This window comes from Terrapene carolina, unplaced genomic scaffold (genome assembly GCF_002925995.2).
Source record: "Terrapene carolina triunguis isolate 2854851 unplaced genomic scaffold, T_m_triunguis-2.0 Scaffold21, whole genome shotgun sequence".
Classification (NCBI taxonomy): Eukaryota; Metazoa; Chordata; order Testudines; family Emydidae; genus Terrapene; species Terrapene triunguis.
In genome coordinates this window covers 8918540-8939271 of record NW_020664372.1, presented here as the reverse complement: position 1 = coordinate 8939271, position 20732 = coordinate 8918540, and positions in this window count along the sequence as shown.

Below are 20732 nucleotides of genomic sequence, written 5' to 3'. Positions count from 1 at the left end.
ACAAAATCAGAATTAATTCATGGAGAGAAAATCCAATCATAAAAATGTAGGATAAAGGGAAGAGTCAAAATCCCCCAATGCTTTACATGCGGTGTAAATGTGCCTCCATTTCTAGTATGTTTACAGAGAACTGAATTCTGAAGACTTTTTAACATCAGGTTTAAGTGATGCACAGGACCTTGAAGGTAAATTTCCCCTTTAATATACTTAAGTGATTGTTCTCGAAGCACACCACATATTGTATTAAATGAACTTTATCCATTAGCAAACATTATCCCACAAATGCAGCAGTTCAAGAATGGCAAAATCCTCCTCAGATTTGTTGCAGGGGAATTTAGTAGTCATGTCATTACATGGGTTTTATCATTAATCTTGTTAAGCCTGCAGTTCCACTTTTCTTTGGATCTTGCATTCTTGCTTGAGAAGTTTAAAACATGTATAGTCTCTAAGCATTTGTCTTAAGTCTGAACCAGAACTTTGGTCATATTCCTTTAGTTACCGTGAAGAATAATACAGATGTAAGCAGAGTGTGAATGAGCTCTCCCCTGACATCTAGTGGTGAGCTGTGGAAAAGGACTTCAGGAGCTGATCTTGTTTGCATGGGCACACATACTGTGCCTTGGTGATCAGCATGATGGGATTGCTTGCCCAAATGGTCACCTTTGGCTGGTGTGGGATCTCGTCTCCTTGTTATTGGGGCAGGAGTAATAAAGTGCTGTTATCCTTGTTGTGTGAATCAAGGGCAGCAGAACTGTACTTGGCAGTTCCCGATTGAGGGACCCACCCTCCACTAAACAGCAGTCGCTAGGCAGGGAACATGGGTTCCAAAGCCCAGTGACTTGTGAAAGGATGGGGATAGGTCCTTGCACCTGGTGGTGTGGCCCTTGCCTATGGGCCCCAGATACATTTGACACTTCCTCTCTTCACTGTGCGATATCAGAGCTAATTTAAACTCAATTGAGAGTCTTGTTACATGCTGCAGAGCTGATGCAAGAGACTGCCCAGTGTGATCCAACAGTGAGGCTCCCCCTCTAACAACTGAAATCACTGAGAGCTGTGTTAAGTGGGAGGCCCTGAAGACATCTTGGTGTGGCTGGCAGGGAGGTGTGATGAGCGGCCAGCATGGCGGCTGGCGGAGAGTACCAGAGCAGAGCCTCGCAGAGAGGGGTGGCGAGTGAGTGCCCGAGCAGTGGAACGAGTAAGATGCCTCCTTACCCAGGGTGGAAGGTCATCTCTGCAGATGCACCTCTGAACTCTGGGACTGCACTGGCCCAGGACAGCAACTGTGAGTGGGGTGCAGAGAAGGGACGGGCACGTTAAAGAGATTTTTGGGTTGCTGAATTTAAGAACCTGAGGGGAAAAGGACACTGCTCAACTTACTTGATAGTGGGTCTTTTGATGATGGTTTATGTTTATAAAACCTGTTTGTGATGTTTCCCCAAATTAATGCCACATTATTTCCCTCCTTTTATTAAAAGTTTTTTGCTACATTCAGACTCTGTGCTTGCAAGAGGGGAAGTATTGCCTCTTAGAGGTGCCCAGCGGGAGGTGTGTAATTATCCCAGGTCACTGGGTGGGGGCTCGATCCAGTTTTGTGCTATATTGTTGAAAAGGAACCCCTAGATACTGAACCTGGCCCTTGTTGCTGGCAACTCTGACTGGCAGAAGGGTTACACAAAGTTTGATTGTGACATTTGCTATCAATATAAGCTATTGCATTCATGGCTGCTCAGGTAACATGGCTCGCAAAATTATAGTGTGTAAATGATTTATATTTATCTTTGTCTCTTTCCTATAGCAGCAGTGCCATTCCATCATTTAATCTATTCCTTCAATGAAAACACCCTTATCTGGTAAAATTAATAGAAAAATAGTTTCTATAACTGCAAGAAAATCTTTGGTGTCTTTTCTTTTAGCCATTTTGGAAGCCACATTTTTATTTTCACACTTTTTTGTCCTGTACTGTGTATTTCTGTCTCTTCATTGTTTCTGTAACCTGCTAATTAATGGAGCAACACACTTTTAATGAAGAATAAAAACTAAATTGTAGAGCTCAGTAGTAAAACTACATATTGTTCTCTGTTGAGATTCTGACTTACATAAAGAACCAGACTAAATTGATATTCTCATCTGGCCTGTCATTTTCCGATCTCTACACTATTCTTTATCTTTCATTATCTCTACATGATATAAATGACTAAGTCATCATGAATTTTGAAGTAAATTTAACAGCTGGCTCTTTTCATTCTCATTATCCAACAGACCTAAAAAATAGAGAAGGAAAAGCAGAAACTCTCATCAGCTGAAACAGATGCTACCTGTGAAAGGAAAATGATTCTTCATCCAATGTGCTCAATTACTCTCCTTTGCTAAAATGCAGTCATAAAGAAACATTGTCTGAGTAGGATTTTAGTGCTTGTTTTGGTTGGTTGTTTTTACAGAAGCAAGCTTAGTACCCAAGACTATAAAACTATATTGTTCTCAGCAGATACATGTTGGCAGTTACTTTGCATATGCTACACTAGACTGTAACAACAACCTTCATGTTACTCCCTGAAACTGTATGGATAATTGACTTTTAATAATTGACTAGACTTTTAATATATTTTTTCTTAAACAAGCATTTATTTCAAAGTGTTATGCTGTTTGGGGAAAATCGATTTGTCACCCAGAAAACAGATAATTTTCCAGATATACTTATTGTTGGGGATTCCCTCTAAGACCTCTTTCCACTCAGAAAGTTAATAATTAACACATGGAGAGAGGCCTCAGCTGTACTTACTAAAGGTTTTAGAATGTTAGTGGAAGTTTACTGTTTTAGGAAGTTTATTCTCATTTAATTTATTCCCATGAGGTAATATGCTTCCTTATACATTTTGTTTTGGAGTGCGATTTCATTTCAGTGGGCTACACAGTAATAACTTTTCATAACATTTCATTTGCTAACAGAAAAAAAGGAAATGTTTGGGCCACTGAATGTAAAGGAGAACTCTTCATCAAACTCTGAGGTCAGTTTGCACCACTCATATGCATAACTCTTAGAGCTGTCTAAATACCTTTAAAAATTCACAAATACACACCTGAATAAAGAATAGATGGATCTCAGGTGATTTTATGCTCTGTTGCTACTTGCCATCTACAGATATTCTAAGGGAGTATGATACTTTAGTAAGAATATTTGGAAAGAGTGATTTAAGGGAAAAAATATTGCTAGAAAGCAAGATTTTAACTTATAAACACAAGTATTTGCACAGGACACCTAGGATGAAATGCTGCCTCCACTGAAGTCAATAGCAAAACTCCCATTGACTTGATTGGGACCAGGATTTCACCCCTGACTTTCTTACACTTGTGCATACCACGTGACCTGTTTCCCCACAACTGAAACTAATGAGCACAACTCCAAATATTCAAATACTTGCTGTGGTCTATTACAGACACATGAAATACCTTTGTGATTATTGTTTCAACTTTATACATGATATATGTATCTGTGTGGGAAGAGGGGTTACAGGAATTTCCTGGAGGAACTAAAAGCACTGGGGTGGAGGGCAATTATTGCAGATTCCTAGGCAGGCAACAAGTCTGGAGAAGCCTCCCTCACTTAAGCCCAGGGGAAATTGCATATTCTGGGTAGAACTGAGAACTTTATAAAGGGACCAACCTGACATAAGAGAGGGGCATCACTCACATTGGTATGATATTCTAACCAAGAGAGACCGACCCAGTGGGAAGAGTTTGAAGTACTTTGTTCTCATCAAGGTCTCAATGTGGGAGATGCATGACTGCCTGGTAAACTCAGACCTGCATGTAAGCTGTTTAGAATTTTTAACATAAGCATTTCAGAAAGAACCTTTGTTCTGAATAAATAATACTTTGCTTTAAATGAAGGCTAGCAGATCACTGATTAAACCTGTCATTGCTCCTGAGAGAACAGGACTGCAGGTGCTGAACTGCAGACCTGCTAAGATAATCATAATGAATTGCAGGAGGTGCAAAAGGTGGGTCTGGGATAAAGACAGCTCCCATCAGAATAAGTCAGAGAACCGCAAGGGGCATGGTAGACTCGGAAGCTGCATGTACCCTAGTAGTGATCACCTTGATTAAACCACAGTGGCAACAAAGAGGGATGATGATAACCATCCCACTGTGCGCACGTGGAAAAGAATATTTCCCTGTGGCCTTCATTCTATTGGAGGTGAGAGGGAGATTTAAGTGGCAGAGAGTAGGTGTATTAAAGTCACTACCCTATGTGGTCATGATAGGAATGGAACAGACTTAGTTTCCCTTAAGTAAGAAGGGCAAAAGATGGTAAGGAAAATCTCAATTGTAGATCTTCCAGATAGTCCTCAAGGGGAAGTGAAAAAGCACCCTAGACATAGGTTAACAAGCCCAGAAATAACTAAGACACTGGAGGACTTGGTGGGGGGAGAAAAACTCAAGAGGGGGCAATAGATCAGGGAGTACTAAAAATCAGGGATACTTAAGAGAAGGAGGCTCAGCTGATTCCCAAAAGGAAAAAAGCCATGGGCATGGTTAGAGGTAAAGGGCATATTGAGGAGGGGGTGTAGAGTCCTGATAATGAGGACTCATGGATGAACTAACCCTGATGGTCCCGAGTCAGGAACAAGAGAAAACAGAGGAGGACACAGATCAAGGAATTGAGGTTCTGGAGGGACAACTTACTCTGGTGTGTACAAGCTAGTGGCAAAAGAAACCAGAGTTGAGATCAGTGGGGTGTGATTGGTGCAATGACCTATAAGTCGAGAGGAGGTGGGAGGAAAACCTCTTCCTTCAAAGTGCACTTTTTGTGGGTGGAAGGCAGGAGATCCCCACTGGTGGTCCATGGAAAGCCAGTCTGAAAGGACATGAGAAGCCCCAGTAGAACCCCAACTCCACAATGAGGATGGGGCTTGAAAGGATTTCAGTTGAAATAGGGGGGAGTTATGTGACAGAATGCTAGCAGCAGCACTGTGATCATTGACATTGCTGCAACAGGAAGAGGGCTACAGGCTCAGCTGTGAGTGATTCAATACTTTCTGTTGGAGTATTATGAGCACCTAGGTGGTAATTACTGGGCAAATGATGTAAGTGGGAGAACATAAGTGGAAGGAAGAGGAAACAAGGGTGGGGGCTCAGAAGACGAGCTGTGCGGAAAGATCCTGCTACAATAGGCCTGTGTTAGGCTGTGTGTGTGTAAGAGGGAAGGAATAAAAAGTACACATGGTGAAATGCAAATAGCCTGGACATGTTTGAGAGCAAGGTGACAAACAGGCTAGTCAACGCAACATACTGGGCAGTTGAGAGGGCATTCTGTGACGAGGCTCAGTTGTGCTTTTAAGTGACAATCCTATATTGAGGGTAGTGTGAAGCTGCACTGGCCTATGGAGAGCACTTGGATCTGAATCCAGCAAAGCATTTAAGCACAAGCTTTACTTTATGCATATGACTAATCTTACTGGGGGTCTTAATTGACTTCAGCAGGAATACTCATGTATTTAAAGTTATGTAATCTGTTTAAGTGCTTTGTTGGATCAGTTTTAGAGTTATTTTTTTCTCCCAGAGCACCCTATTTGTAGAGGAAGCACTTCCATGACTATGTCCCCCTATGATAGTTAAGTAATTCACAATCTGGTGTAATGGCCCTTTGCACAAGGGTGAATTTCACAGTATAGGGCTGATGACTAGAAAGACTCTTATTGACTTCTGTGGCCTTTGAATCAAAGTCAGCTAGTCATCCATGCACAATGGCAATACAGTGTTGAAAATAAGGCATATTCTACCTTACTGGTTGGGTCAGCTTTCAGATAATTATTTCATTCATTTTAAACAGACACTGGAGTACAATTTTGTTGTTTTAATATCAGCACAGCTTAACAGTCTTGATAACATAGCAGAAGTTATCATTGTGTTGCTGACACTGATTTTTTTCAAATCAGTTTTCAGCTAAATTTCCCTCAGTATTTGTACTAAGCAATTTTTAAAATGCACTCTAAGCAACCCTGATGCTTAGTTTGCTAAAAGAAAATACAGTTAACATATTCTAGCAACATTGCAAAGGTAGTCATTTGCTTTGCTTTTTACATGACTTTCTACAGGAAAAAGCAAACAAACAAAAAAATCACATATTGCTTGCCATCAAACACCAGAACACTTCAGCTTTATGCAGTAGATCACTGGCCTAGAATGCTATAACCAGTGGAAGTTCCCATTCGAGGGAGCTCTTGGGTAGTACACTCTGCTAGTTCCCCTAACTCCATTACAACCTTGAAAAAAATGTTTTTAGCCTTGAGAACTCAGCAAACAGCCAAGTCCTACACTAAGCAGAAGCTTTTGGCAGCTGAGGCCTCATGAAAAGTCTGCCTGGTTAGTTATATCCACTGATTTTTCCATCCAGTTCTTTTTCTGGTGTTGAAGCAAAGCCCTTTGGAACCCAAAGAACAAAATCTTAACTATCGTGCTGAGCCAGCAATCAACTCCTGCACATTCTTAACTGTACATACGTGATAAGTGTTTGCAGGATCCAGACGTATGTTAATGCTTTATTAGCAATTACCAAATTTAGTTAATGGCTAAATATTAGACTGTCAATCAAATGTCAGTTAAACCTTCCTTTCATTATTATTAAACAATATACACTAAGTACCACACCCAACTGGATAATTATTTTGATATAAAGATTCATAGCTAAAAGTTGTTTGAAAGAAATGTGGAGGGATCAGAGACGATACCATAACAGCCTGAGGTTTAGGATATGTCTACACTACAGCCGCATAGCTATGGTGATGCATCTGTGCCACTGAAAACCTCTAGTATAGACAGTTCCTACATCAACAGAAGGGTTTTTTTCCTGTTAGTGTAGGTAATCACTTTCTCAGCAGTGACAGCTAAGTCAACGGTAGAATCCTTCTCTGATGGTAGGCCAACTAATTATGGTTTTTATGGTGCTCAGGCCACAAAAAAATTAAAAGGCCTGTTGTATGTCTGAGACTTAGGTCAACCAAGCTATGTTGCTCAAGGCCAAGAAAAAAGTTTATGGCAAAATGAAAAAGTAAAAAATAATGGTTTTGACCCCCAAATGAAAGATTCATTTGACCTGAAACAAAATGTTTTGTTTTGATTTTGAGGTTTTAAAAATGTTTATTGTTTTTAAATAAAATGAAGGGAAATTCCAAAATAAAACATCTGTGTGGAAAAAAGTCAATGTTTTCACATTTCCATTTTTAAAAAATACCAAAATAATTAGCTGAAATCAACCCTTTTTTTTTTTTTTTTGTAAATTGTAAAATTGTAAAAATTTTTGGCAAGGGAAGTATTTGCACACACAAAAAATTCACCCAGCTGTACTTGCAACTTGTCTTGTAAAAATGCTAGAGAACCCATACAACTGCCAATTCATATCTTCTGTACATCTTTGTATATTTAATTATTTTAAATATATTGTTATATTTACTTTGTAGCATTAACGGTATCCATAGATGAACTGTGCATTGAGATTGCCCTATAAATTAGCCCTCACCAACCCTTAAGGTGAAATCATTGTAATAATTCATGTAAATCAGAGTAAACATTCTCCGTTTGACATTTAATAGCTGTGATGCCTCTTATAGCGTCTACATTAACCTCTAGTGAAAAGGCTAACAGTTTTTCCCTCAGTGTTTTGTTTTTAGCACTTGAGATTATAGTAGTGAACAATCCCACACAAGTGTGGAGGGATGGTCTTCTGTCATCTATGATAAAAATGTTATGAAGGTTCCCACAGTTCCAATCATGGTGTTCTTCATTACATACACTTCCCCCCTTTTGCAGAAAGCTTATCCCATGCAAAGCAAAACAGATTAATGAACTGAAGTAAATTTTCATTCAAATAGAAAATGCATTTTGTGCTTTACATGCAAATTCTGTAACATTGTTATTTTGACATGATATGTTTTTACATTAATAAGAATCTGAGTTCACTGGAGACAGCAATCAAATAAATGGACAGTAGAAGCTGAAGTTACTGGAAGCAACTTGCAAACTAAGCAGAAATAAGAACAAAAGCATTTCCCTTTATGGAACTGATATAAAATCTCCTGGTCCCAAATCTGTTTCTTGTTGAAGGCCAAGATGAATTTTCCTCTTTGTGGACTTGTGATGGATATACAAATCCCACAATGGAGAACAAGGGGTTAAAGAGCAGCTCTGGGCCCAAGAAGCCCTGCCAATCTGCACCTACAAAGCCTGCACTAGTTGGAGGAGGCGCTTAAAAGGAGAAGCAGAACTGCTCACAAAGAGTCAAGCAGTGGAGCTCTCCTCTGAGCTCTAAGGACATGACATAGCCCTGGAGCTCTTGTTGCCTGAGACCTAACCAAGCCTGCAAAGGAGAGGCTGGTGATTGGGAAGCTCAGCAACTTTATTTTCATTTCAGTTCTTTAATTTATTCTGGGGGTGGGGGAGAAGGAGAACTCAGGTAGGAAGTGATCCAGGAAGGCAGCTATTTAGCACCCCAAAGTACAGAATGTAGCTGCTCACCTTTGGCTCTGTATTGGAGTCCAGTGGAAAGAGTGTGCCCTATCAACTCCTGAAGATGGGACAACAACAATAAGGGTCTCCCTTCTCAGTGGGGAATCCAGCTGGGGAAGACCCTGAATACACCAAGGTCCAGACTCTGAATCCTGGCACTAAGGAGACTTCTCCATTATTGGACTTTTCTTTGCATACCCCTAAAGGGATGGATTAGAATGTGTGACCTGGCTGGAGGGTTGAGCCACAAAAGAAGGGATTAATCCCACAGGGCAGAGTTGCAGAAAAAAGAGAAACCACCAGCCTCACCCCTCCCTTGCCAATAGGCAGGGCTCCGCTGGTGAGGGTTGCCTTTCACAGAGCCTGATCCCAATCCTGTCAAAGTTAAAGGATTTCAACAGGCTTTGGGGTCAGGCCCATAACTCATAACCAGAAACATGTACCTCAGTGGCACAAACCAAACACTTAGTGTCTCCTCCCAGTGTTACCAAATCAACTAGGCTGAGCACTCTACAAGGAAAAAGCCTCTACATCGTTGTATCTGCAATCAACACTGAAGAGATTCAGAATATTAATACTTTGCATGTGAGACTTTAAGAGCTTCAGTAACATTAATGTACTAAGCCTCACAATACCTTGGGTCAAATGCACTTCTGGGCCTAATGCCACAAAAAATCTCTGCACGACTTCAATCCCACTTAAGGTGTATATAATATGGCTTATGTGGTGCATAGGCCCTGTGCAGGACCCTATGTACAGGGTAAATATCACCCCATGTGTAGTGGGGAAATGCCTCCACATTATGTAGCCTGATAAACCCTTTGGACTTTTCCATGATGAAAAGTGAAATGTAAATGTAAGATACAAGTGACAACAGAACAAGTCCTCCTATTGTGCCTCATACTTGTACAGTCATGGTTGAAATCTAACTCCATCTTTCTGATAAACATTACTCAGGTTCCCTGTCAGACTTCTTGTTACAGACCATAGGTCAGGTCAGGGAATAAGCTCCTACTAGCTGATGTTTAAGGAGGAAATGGTACATTTCAAAATGAACAATAAAGTGTATTTTAGCAAATAAATTTAACAAGGTATCAAAACTATGTCCATGAAAATATTGCAAGCAACCTTTACTAATCAGTGATATAGCTAGCTAGACAATATATTATGCACTAATGGATAACCTACTTGTTCATTCTAGTGATCCATTTATAATTCCTTCCCTGACAGTTCATATTCTGGTTTACATAAATCTAGACTTTTGCATTTTAATGTCTTATAGATGCACTTTTCTTATGTTACAAATCATAAACCTTAACTCCTATACAAAAGACCTTCACAGAGCATTAATCTTTGTTTGCCTGGCCTCTTCTTAGATTGTTTTCATTTTAATCTTTATGCATAATTCCAGAGAATCAATATTGCAATTTATTCCAAGTACCAGCACCACAAATATATCCTAAACAGTACACTTATGGAGATAAAGTAGACTGCTACCCAATGACCTAGAGTAGATATAAAATATGTTCAGAAGTTCAATAAATCGTTCAAAATTGGGAGTGGGAGAAGACTTGCTTATATATTTAGTTTTTTTGCAGGTCTGAGTATCTAAAGGAATAAAATTAAAAGAAGAAGAAAATTGCTGCAATGTGCAACCCAAATTTTCTATACCATCCCTTTTTGGAGACAAGAATATTTTTATAAAGAATGTGTGAGACTGAAAAAATTATTAAGATTTAGCTCAAACAGTATTACAGTGCCAATGTATTTTATAGTAGGGTGGCAGGAATGTGTTTCAGAGGGATTTCAAACTAACTTAAACATTTTTTTAAAACATTTCCCAGGAGAAAAGGGTATTTTGTAAATCAAGTTCTTGATAGTGAGTAGTGTTAAAAATATTGGAGTCAGTGTAGATGAGTAGTGATGTCTGTAGATACAATTGTGGTGTTTGTATGGAGGAAGCGTAGGGAGATGGAAAGCTGCTGGATCAAAGGCAGAAACCTGTAAAGAGAAACCAAAGGGGTCCAGACAGGAGCATAGGAATGGCCATACTGGATTGTAGCCATAATCCAGTTAGACCAGTATCCTGTCTCAGGCAGTCGATAGTATTGGAAGCTTCAGAGTAAGGTGCAAGAACCATGTAGTAGGTAATTATAGAATAATCTACACAACATTTTTTCCTAACCTCCAAATTTAGAAGGTGGCCGAGCCCTGCAACATGGGGGTTTATATCCCTGTGTTATAGCTTCCAAAAATACTTGTTTAAATACGTCATTCTTATAGTAACTCTGGATGCTGCTTTTATGCACATAAATATATAACCTTTTTTGGAAGCCTGCTAAACTCTTCGCCTCAATAACATCTTATGTCAATAAGTTCACAGGCTAATTGTGCATGATGTGAAAAAGTATTTCCTCCTATCCCTTTTAAATTTGCTGCCTTTCAGTCTTATTGACTGACCCTTTGTAAACAGAGATGCCTATTCCACCTTCTCTATACTATAAACTAATTTGTATACCTTTCTTATGATCCCTATTATTTTTCTCCTCTTTATGGTGAACAATTCCAATATTTTCACTCTTTGTATAGAAGTTTTTCCAGGCCCTAATAATTCTTGTTGCTCAGCTTTGAACCTTTTCCATTTCTGCTCCATCTCATTTGAGACAGGGTGACCAGAACTGGACAGTGCACATGAGGCGGTTGTATCATTCAGTTACATGATAGCATATTTTCAGTATTCTCCATTCCCTTCCTGATACGTTCTAACATTATGTTTTGGTTTTAATTGGAACTACATATTGAGCACAGCTCTTTATTCAACTTTCCACAATGGTGCGTAGGACTTTTTCCTGGTGCTTTCATTTTAAATTTAGAACCCAACAAGGTGTACAAGTAGCTAGTTATTTCTACAAAATACATTACCTTCCATTTGTCAACATTCAAATTTAATCTGCCCACTCATTTAGCTTTATTAGCGGTCCCTTTTGAAGTTCCTCACAGTTTCCCCTTGTCCTAACCTAATTTTGTGTCATTTGAAAATTTTGCTGACTTATTGCTCATTCTCCTTTCCAGATCATTAATTAGTATGTTAAACACTACTAGTCCTCGGAGGGAAACTTCACTGATAGTACCTCATCATTTTTACTTGAAAAAAAATGGGTGCAAGATAGATAGCTCCCTAATGTCATGTCATGAAGATGAAGCAATGAAATCATTTAGCTTTTCAGCAACATCCTCATCCTCCTAAATTGCTCCCTTTATTCCTAGTGATCCAGTGAGCCTACAGATTCTCTTACAGCCCTTGCAGATGCTGATCTACTTAAATAATTTATTGCAATATTTTTTTTCTTTCAACTCTTTTGATGTTTGCTGTTCAAATTCGATCTTAGCCCTTTTAATATCAAGATCTTGTATGGTAATTCCTATGTGCCAGTTCTGATCAGTACCTCTCAGGATTGGATCTAAGTAATGGAGAGGCTGGAGCTTGTTGGATTTAGGTGGATTAGAAGGCAAGGAACTGAGGCCTGAGGGGGATGAACCTCTGACTTTATGAATGTCATTTACTGAGAACTGTGTTGAAATTGGAAGCTCTTGCTTTAAGAATAGGGGTAGGGGAGGATTTCCAGGTATTGCTTGCAGGCTAAAGGTCACTAGCAATGCATCTGAGCAGAGTTATACTGGAAAGAACCATCTTATAGGCAAGGTGGGATGAGCTGGGCGTTGCTGCTTTAGAGAGCTGCCTCTTTTCTCTTTCTCTCTCTGGGTTCTTGTGGGGTTTTTTCCCTGAGGCTTGGCCCCAGGAAGGCTCCAGGAAAGATACATTTCTTCATCACCTTTCTGGCATTGATAATGGCATAACAGATGCCTTGTCTCATTTTCAGATGCACAGATTTCTGGAGCTGGCACAAGGAGCAGCTGGGAACCCAGGAAGATGCCGCTAGCGCTATGGAACCTTGGCGTAGGATGGTCATCAGTGTGGTGCAGAGATCAGTTGCTCCATGCACATGGCAGAGCTATGAAAGGTGTTTTAATGATTTCATGCAATTTCAGGATCAGGAAGGTTGGTCTACAATATGGCCCATTACAGAGGAGCAGATGCTGCGGTACACTAGAACCCATCAACTGGCATTCCCAACAATCTTCAATCACCTTTCTGCCATTACAATCGTCAGTAGACTAAATAGTTATCCAGATCTTTGCAGCATTTTTTTTTTTAGTTTGAAGGTTTTTGGCGGGGTGGTTGCATACCAGTGGCCCCAGGGAGGATTAATGTAATCCCATCACAATTTATATGCTCAGTGATCTCGTGCAGTGCAGATCCTTGGCACTGTGTGTCATAGATGTAGAGGACAGGATGTGGCCTTGTTCAGGGCAGCATTCTTGATAACATTTTTTTGTGCTTTCAGGATCAGGAAGCTAGTCCACTACGGACTCTATGGGAAGGACTTTGGAACTGTGTGATGTACAATGGAATGAGCATTCAGTGATATTTCTCTTGAGCAGGTCAAAGATGGATCAAGTAGGTCAGAGTGAATCTGTTATCCTATGGGAGGACGGAGAGCCTGAGGTCTGTCCTGTGCAGGCTTTGAGGGCCTATATGGCGATAAGCTTGGGGTGGGGGTGTTACAGTGTAGAGATGGGAACTGATGAGGTTGGGGGCTTAACAAGGTTTGGTTCCCAATCACTCAGAATTGGGGCAGCAACAGCAGCAGCACAATTAGGTATGGGAGCGGAGACAATTCAAGCAATCGAGCGTTGGCCTTCAGAAGCATACCGAATTCATGTGAGACCTCAGGTGGGCAGTCAGCATTCATTGGTGTTAATCTCATTCCAGTTGTTGGACGACCAGCCATGGTTGTGTGGATCTGCAGGCAAAATATTGTCTTTTGGGCACATAGGCATGTGGCCAGGTTGCCTGAGGATTCACAGTGGGAGTTCAGCAGTGAAGCAATATTGAGTTGGCATGGAAAAAGGGGCATGTAATGGGATCAGCTGATACCACTGCTGTATGCTGTAGGGGCCTGTCAGCAGCCACCAGCTATAATTGCAGTGCATCTTGGGGAAAATAATTTAGAAATATGTAAAGGGGTCCAATTAATGCTCAGAGCAAGGGAGGACTTGAGGCTGATCCTTGAACTTTTCCCAGGAATTACAATTGTATGGTCAGACATACTTCAATGCAGGGTCTGTTGGGGAGTCATGAGTCCCATCCCCCCGACAGGGTGGACAAGGCAAGGAGGTATTTGAACTGGAAGGTGGCAAAATTCCTTGGGACCATAGGAGGGGCGGTAATATCACATTCTTGCATAGTGTATGGGGCACCAGAGTTATTTTGGGAGAATGGGGTTCACTTTCCAGACCTAGGTACTGACATGTTGTTGACTGATATAAAAAAGGGCATTGGGAGATGTCTGGGGACCCAACTGGGTTTGTGGAGGAGGCAGCCAAGCTAATTGCTGGTACCCCCTTATTGCGGATGTCCAGTGCAGGTACTCCATAGGGAAGGAATACAGTAATTGGATAAATGGTTTGGAAAAGGATTTAAAAGAAGGTGTTTGTTAAAGGAATTAATGGGGGGAGGGTTTGGGGACTCCTATGATTGGTATGGCAGGGAGCCAACCCGCCTTTCTTATAGTCCACCTTAACCCACCTATGAGGTTGGGTGGATGGTAAAGTCCCAGCAATAGATTGGCTGGGGGGACCTGGATGGAAAAAGTGGGGGAGCTGGGAGAAGCCCCTCAAGTAGTTATGGAATAAACATGGAGTTGCCTACACTGCACACTTTTATCTGCCAGGTAGACCCAGACATCTAATAATACAGTTGCGGCCTGATTAAACATATATCAAATGACTCTCGTCCTTCTTTTGGTGTAGCCAGACAATATTTAATCTGCCCTGAGTGCAGGGGATTGGACTAGATGACCTCTCAAGGTCCCTTCCAGTCCTATGTTTCTATGATTGATTTCAGTTAACTGTGACTCGGATCAGCAAGACAATTGTGATCATAATCAAATTGTTGAAATGAAAACTCATGTGCAATATTTGAGAAGAGAGTCACTTTTCCATGAGATTTTTTTAAAGTGTGAAATATATTCTGTAGTATTAAAGTGGTCAGCTGCAAAGAATTTTCTGCAATTTCTCTTATAGGAAACTATATTTTTTCACAACTCTGATGACTCAAAATAAAATTCAATTTAATTTCTTTTTAAAACTTATGCCCAGATTTTATAATTACTGACATGAGCTTTGTCCCCAGGGATCAATTTACATTGAAACATCTAGCATAAAGAACAATGAATGAGAGCATCACTTTCACGTAGTGTCAAGTGGCAGATGGAAAGTATTTTATAGAGCAAGGTTGTCCTGCAGATATATTGGTGATTATTGTACAATTTGCAGCCAGGACAAATTTTCTCTCTGTATAGAAGTACTAAAAATTGTTAAACAGGTTTTTATTCATAAAGCAAATCAGTGGAGAACTTGAAACAGTTGGTTGTGGTTTCATCTCAAAGCTTAAGACAAACAGTAATAATTTTAAAATCTTTACAGCTGAATTCCAGTGTGGGGTAGAATTACAGTATGTATAATTAATGTTTCTGTGATTTTTTTTAAACTGCACTGTGACTGCATAATGTATAAAACAAAGCTGAATGAACAATTCATTTGACAAATTTCTCTCATGCTACATTTGGTTCGTAGCATGTTCACTAGCAGCTCATTGCATTTATTCAGTATTTGAAATATGAACTGTGTTGGCTAGTCTTGATTGGACACACAGGTTATATGGTTGTGGTTGTTCTCTTATTGGAGGAGCATAACTCTTAGAATTAGGTTTTGTATGTGAACCTGATTAATTTAAAAGTTTGGTTCCCAAGAATATATATTGATGTTAAAGTCAAGAAGAGCAATTAAAATCAGCTAGCCTGACCTCCTCCATAAGACATGCTATAGAACTTCACCCAGTAATTCCTGCATCAGGCCCCTAACCTCTGATTGAGCTATAGCATTTATTTTAGAAAGATATCCAATCTGGATTTAAAGACTTCTAGTGGTGGAAATTCACTAATTAACCATTGGAGTTACTTACCCTCACTGCTAAAAAAAAAAGTTGTACCTTATCTCTAGTCTGAATTTATCTAGCTTGAGAATATGTTCTAGTTACTGTTTTGGTGAACATTCCTGCCAGTAAAATTGTTCAGAGTATTCAAAGTGAATACAAAAAAAGAATAAACTCAGTTTATTGGATTCATTTTTCTGATCAAGCAAATATTTGTGGAAAGTGTCAATTATTTGTCAAGCCCTGTCTTAAAATACATAGGAAAGACTGTAGTTCACTACAAACAATATAGACTGAGTATACCCCATATCCAGAGGGACAGTTTTCTTTCCATTGTGGAACACAAACATGTGATTTTGACTTTTCATCCCAAAGCCAATTTAATTGTTCAGCATAATCAGCTTCTGGAAGCTTCATACCATTTTGCAAAAATAAAGAGATTATTAGCAGATAACCGCAAATGCAGATAAGTTTGGGTGTAAGCAATAAATATGTTAAAGAGTGCACTAGTTTCTAAGAGCTCTCCTAGGGATCTGCCCAGGTGCATTTTTGTATTAGGAGCTAGAGAGTGAAGAGATGATGAGGCAGCTAATTGCACAAATGTTATAGCAGAAAATATTTTGAGAATGGTTTGCTCAGCTTTCTATTTCTCCTGTGACCAATACAATCTAAGGGTATGTCTGCACTGCACTAAAACACCCAGGGCAGGCTCAGTTCAGCTGACTCGGGTGCATGGGGCTCAGGCTTTGGGGCTATAAAATTGCAGTGTAGACAGTTTGTCCCAGGTTCCACTGCAATTTTATAGCCCTGCAACCTGAGCCCTGTGCACCTGAGTCAGCTGACCTAGGCCAGCCACAGGTCTGTTAGTGATATGTGGACATACCCTGAAACCAAACAAAAATGTGAACAGCCAGGCTGTGCACCATGGCAAATCCTTTCACGGAATGCTCCCAAAGCCACTACAGCAGCTGTAGAGTTGTCCAGTAGCTGCAACTCCAGCTGCTGCGTGTCTCCTAACCAGGGGACAATAGCCAGTGAATCCAGTGTAGTATGGTGACATATGCACCAGACTTAACCAGACCCTTGACCCACCCTGTTCTCAAATTCTTTCTACACAGTAAAACACAGGGAACCCGAAGGATTTAACTATCATGTGCCGGGTTTGCACATTACCTGTGCAGGCTCCTCAAATTCTCTCCCTCTGCCTCCAATACATTGTAATCACATTGGTTCTTCTTTATGAATGTCTACCATAGCTACAAAAAGTGGGAAGGACTTACAGCTAATGGCCCAGTTCAATGGAAGCAGTGCATGTAAATGAGGACACTTTTAGCATTTAACTAACTTTCTTTTTCTGAGTTTTCTTAGTAGCATGGCTCTCCAGCCTCTTTGCAACATAAGAGCAACACAAATGTGCTGGTGTGGGAGAGATTATAGGAGTTGTAGTCATGCTATAGTAATGAGAAAACACCTGCCATCAATCAAGAAGAGTTTGGCCCAACAAGTTCCCCTTCCTTTTGAAAGTGGAAAAGATGCCAGCTGAATTCCTTCTCAGAAATTGACACACACATACCACCTTGTCCGATCAGCCAATGCCATTTTCAATAAAACAAAACTCTACTAAGATTCCCATCAGCTTCTACAAAGTGTACACACATTATAAAATGTCAGACATAGAATATATTATCTATAGGTAATGAGTGAAAACTTTAAAGAATTAAATATATTAGATATGTGGCACAAGCAAAATAGGTGAAGTGAAGAGAGTATACTATCAGATATAGCTTCACTCATTTGATAATAACAGTACAGGAGATATATCAACACATTATTATATATTCATTTTTTTCAATGATGGAAAGTCAGCTTTCAGGACTAAACTACAAGCAATAAGATTCATTTTGTTCCCCAGAGGCTATGACTTTTGTATAATCTTTTCTGCAATGCATAAGCTATATGGTCTAGACTGCTTCCATTAAGTTGCTTTTCCATAGTACTTCAAAACAAAATAATTATTTAAATTACCAAATAAAATCACCTCTGCCATTGTGAGTTAATCTCTTTATTAAAACGAATGTGTACTACATAGATTAACATTCCTTTCAAAATAGTCCAAAAATATGGGGATTTGGATTAACTGTATCAACATAAAGGGTGGAATAATGCCTCTATTTACTAATTCCTGGAGTAGGGGAACTAAATGTCTCATTGAGATTGATAATGAGGTATAAAATCTTCCAATTCTAAGTCAGCAATTCAAACCCAGCTAGCTCTTTCTTCCAGTGAAGTCTCTCTAGTTGCTATGGTTGCCACAGTGGTCATGAAATCACAAATTAATCCTGAAAAGCCAGCATTAGCACAAAGAATGAAGTCACACACCACATAAGGTTTGGGTGATCCCAAATAACCCTTCAAACACAGTATTCTAAAAATCTCAACTGTGATTTATGGATATATGACCAGAAAAAGAGATCATTATGAGTTCACTGGAAAAGTGTTCAGTCCTTTATGAACAATATAGTAAAAATTTACCACAGTGTAATATTTTGATTTGTGAAACAATGCACAAATCCTTGGAATACTCACTGAGTGGCCAATATTCTTTATGTACCATAGTTCCTCAATAGGTTGACACCATAAAGGTTCCCCCCTTCCCCCCGTCTGACTTCCTCTTATCTGTGAAATCTCAGTTATAGCTTCTGTGGTCAGGGCATCGCTAAGCACAGATGGAGTTCAGTAATATAGAACGGTTTATTATGATTCTACAGAACTGCAGTTCAGCTGTGAGTGGAATATACCATGGGTGCTTCAATTAATTTCAGTCCCAAAAGAACATTAAATATAAGGATGAGAACTAATCTGAGAAAAAGAGAACCATTCTGGAAGCTTTGCTTTCATACCATGGACGTTCAAGAAAAGTTTAGTTTCTCCCTGAATCCATGGCCCACTATCCTTCCCCTTTTTCCCCTCCAAAAACCAAACAAACAAAGCACGCACGCACACACACACCTCCAATATGTGCTTTCTTTGGGGATGAAGTAGCCTTCTCCTTGTTTCCATGGTAGGTTCTCTTTGTAAGTGAATAAGAACCCCTTTTATCAAGTAGCAAGAGTTTCTGAGAACCAGTAGCCTTTCTAATGAATCCCTTTCTACCACTTTCAAATTCACAAAAGGCCCTCTATGACTGAGTTCAAAATGTGGGAGCCACTGAGATCCTCAAAAGCCTGGTTAGACTTCTAATCCTGTAGGTACCTAAAATTTATAGGCATCTAAATGTTCATGGTAAAAGTCCCCTAAACACCTAGGCTTCTGCTTATAGGCATACATACTGCTTCCTTAGGCAGGCACTCAGGTGCCTCTCATATGCCTAAGCTCCAGTATGCAGCATCCACAGGTTCCACCAATCACAGCTCCCAATGGCTGTGGTTCACCGTTCCATGCCAATGGGGGCTGCGGGAAGCGGCATGGGCTGAGGGAAGTGTGCTGGCCCCCATTGACTTCCTAACCTAGCCTCCCAATTACCAGGAGGACAGTATTTATGCTATCCTGGAGCTCATCTTTTCTTGCTCCTCCCTTATTTATTCCCTAGCAAGTGGTCTTTGGGCTCCAAGGAGGTGTCCCAATGTGAATTTCCTAATATGCTGCTCAGAAGCATCTAAAAAAAAATATACTACAAACAGTTTGTCACATGACTTGAATCATACAATATTTGGGGATGGATTATGTAAACTCTCTCTCCATAGGTGGAGAAATACAAAGTAAACTGTTTTTCCTTTTCTGACTGTACACACACAACTGGCTCTGAGAGTATTTCTAAGTGGCATGGAGCTGGCTTTGTAATTCTCAATCAATGAAGGGAAAAAGAACCATTTAAATTTACTAAGTTTTTCTTCATTCTCACTTATGACCTTATTAAGATGCTAAAGAGCCTATATTCTCTTTTCTTGGATTTCATTATAGGTCTCCCTTGACCTTTCCAGGTTCTTCTAACAGTCAGCTTCCATCTATTCCTTTGTGCCTTGTAATGGAAATTACTTCTGTTTTCATCCCCTTGTTTATTTTCTTTACCTTCCTTGCCCTCCATTTTAACTCCCCTTTTTTGCCAAGTTCCTCTCAGCCAATCCTGCCTTAATCACATTTAATATTTGCATCATGTAGCTAAACTGAGGATTTTTGCTACCACAACCTTCTGTACCATTATTCCAAATAACTTGCTCTAGCAAAATATGTCACAAAGAACAACCTCCAACACTACCATTTTTTCATGGATGTGGTCTTATATCTAACAGCTTTGTAAAGGACATACAAGCTATTTAGCAAGGAGTGCTCTAAAGTTATACACAATGCTGTTTAAACAGTACAAGCTAGATAATCTTCTGCTATGATTTGGGGGATGCAGGGGGCGGGGGAAGAAGTGAAGGAGTTTATAATTCTTAAAAATATTTAGGGAAACCATATTTTACTTATTCAATTACTGCCACTAACTATTTGTGCAGTATGTGAAATAGAACTTCTCTGCTTCTCAATATTAAGGTTCAGAACAAAGGAAACCTTTAGCTCACTAGAAGCAAACCTCTCTTGGTATTAAATCTTCTTTCATTCTGAGTCTCATTTTCAACCTCCTTGACATTATATCATTACATTTCTATAGGTTAGAATTTGCTTACAGCTCATGAGAGGACTGCTCTGCAGAGCCATATATACCCTGCAGCTAGTTTAAAATAATAACTAAAAAGCACCACTTTGTAAATAAGCTAAAATTGTGTGAAAAGGAAAGAAAAGGGATCTAGGTACAGTATATTCCACACTGGTAAAACTTGTCAGATTCTGAGCACTGGATCTGACATTCCACAGTAATATTAATGGAATTAGGGAATTTAAGATATTTATCAAAAAATCTAATATTTAACAGATTTAAAAAAATACATGGAAATATGTAATATTCATCACCTCTACATCTAAGGTCCTGATCCATCAAAGCATTTAAGCTTAAGTTTAAGCACATGAATAATCCTACTGAAGTCAATGGGACACGACTTGTGCTTAAAGTAAGCAACGTTCTTAAGTTCTTTGCTGTTCTTTAACACTTATTTTATAGTACAAAGCAATGGTTCCTTGATTACTTTTATTACAGCTACAGGATGGATACAGTCACAAAGGTGCCAGATGT